Consider the following 2,447-nt stretch of genomic DNA (forward strand, 5'->3'; position numbering starts at 1 on the left):
TTGTAGAACCAGGATTAGAAACCAAACAGGATCTGGTTCTCTACATCAGCAGTCCCCAACCTTTTTGGCACCAGGTACCAGTTTCATGGAAGACAATTCTTCCATGGACTGGCAGGGACGGGGAGATGGTTCAGGTCGTAATGTAAGCGATGGGGAGCAGCAGATGAAGCTTCAATTGCCTGCTCACCGCTCACCTCCTGCTGTGTGGCCCAGGTTCCTAACAGGTCCCCGGGACTTGGGTACCCCTGCTCTTCATCACATCTTTTACCTTTAACTCAATGGTTTAAAAAAATTTTTTGATAATCTGATGAAACGGTAAGTATCTCCCCAGGAAAAGTAGCCATATCCATATATCTACAAAATTTTGCACATAATTTCTGAGTCCAGCCTTACTCTCTGACACCTTACCAGTGCTTTCAGGACACCCTGCTCTAACTATACCTGTTACTGAATGAGGCAGAAAGCATATAACACACTCTATATAGGTACATACAGTCTTTTATTAATAGCAGCCCTTGAATTTGGTAGTTTTCAATTGGGTAAAAATTCACTCAGTAACTGAAACAAAAAGAAAAATGATGTGCTATGTTCTAATTGGTTTTGTAAGCATCAAAAGTGCAGTTTATTTTTTTGTAATTTTTGTAACCACATTCTTTTTATTTATTTATTTAAACCCCACATTTGTTTATTTATTTATTTTTGGCTGTGTTGGGTCTTTGTTTCTGTGGGAGGGCTTTCTCTAGTTGTGGCAAGTGGGGGCCCCTCTTCATCACGGTGTGCAGGCCTCTCACTATCGTGGCCTCTCTTGTTGCGGAGCACAGGTTCCAGGCGCACAGGCTCAGTAATTGTGGCTCATGGGCCTAGTTGCTCCGCGGCATGTGGGATCTTCCCAGACCAGGGCTCGAACCCGTGTCCCCTGCATTAGCAGGCAGATTCTCAACCACTGTGCCTCCAGGGAAGCCCCCTCTTTTTATTTAAAAATTTTTTTTGTTTTATATTGGAGTATAGTTGATTTACAATGTTGTGTTAGTTCCAGGTGCACGGCAAAGTGATTCAGTCATACATATACCTATATCTATTCTTTTTCAAATTCTTTTCCCCTATACATTATTACAGAATATTGAGTGGAGTTCCCTGTGCTATACAGTAGGTCCTTGTTGATTATCTATTTTGTATATAGTAGTGTGTATATGTTAATCCCAACCTCCTAGTTTATCTCTCTCTCCCATCTTTCCCCTTTGGTAACCCTAAGTTTGTTTTCTATGTCTGTGGGTCTGTTTCTGTTTTGTAAATAAGTTCATTTTATCATTTTTTTTAGACTCCACATACAACTGATACCACATGATATTTGTCTCTCTTTGTCTGACTTCATTTAGTATGATAATCTGTAGGTCCATCCATGTTGCTGCAAATGACATTATTTCATTCTTTTTTATGACCGAGTAATATTCCATTGTGTATATGTACCACATCTTCTTAATCCATTCATCTGTCAATGGACGCTTAGGTTGCTTCCATGTCTTGGCTATTGTAAACAGCACTGCAGTGAACATTGGGGTGCATGTATCCTTTCTAACCATGTTTTTCTCAGGATATATACCCAGGAGTGGGATTGCTGGATCATATGGTAGCTCTATTTTTAGTTTTTTAAGGGACCTCCATACTGTTCTCCATAATGGCTGTACCAAATTACATTCCCACCAGCAGTGTAGGAGGGTTCTTTCTTCTCCACAGCCAGCATTTATTGTTTGTAGATTTTTCAATGATGGCCATTCTGACTGATGTGAGGTGATATCTCATTATAGTTTTTATTTGCATTTCACTAATAATTAGCAATGTTGAGCATCTTTTCGTGTGCCTCTTGGCCATCTGTATGTCTTTGGAGAAATGTCTATTTAGGTCTTTTGCCCATTTTTTGATTCAGTTGTTTGTTTTTTTTAATATTGAGCCACGTGAGCTGTTTGTAAATTTTGGAGACTAATCCCTTGTCGGTCACATCGTTTGCAAATATTTTCTCCCATTCTGTGGGTTGTCTTTTCATCTTGTTTAGGGTTTTCTTTGCTGTGTAAAAGCTTTTGAGTTTAATTAGGTCCCATTTGTTTATTTTTGTTTTTATTTCCATTACTCGAGGAGACAGATTGAAAAAGATGTTGCTGTGATTTATGTCAAAGAGTGTTCTGCTTATGTTTTCCTCCAAGAATTCTGTAGTTTCCAACCTTACATTTAGGTCTTTAATCCATTTGTTTGTGTGTGGTGTTAGAGAATGTTCTAATTTCCTTCTTTTACATGTAGCTGTCTGGTTTCCCCAGCACCACTTATTGAAGAGACTGTCTTTCCTCCATTGTATATTCTTGCCTCCTTTGTCATAGACTAATTGACCATAGGTGTGTTGGGTTTATTTCTGGGCTTTCTATCCTGTGCCATTGATCTTCAAAGGTGCAGTTTAG

Source organism: Mesoplodon bidens, assembly GCF_964165515.1.
Source record: "Mesoplodon bidens genome assembly, chromosome: 2".
In the NCBI taxonomy this organism is placed as follows: domain Eukaryota; kingdom Metazoa; phylum Chordata; class Mammalia; order Artiodactyla; family Ziphiidae; genus Mesoplodon; species Mesoplodon bidens.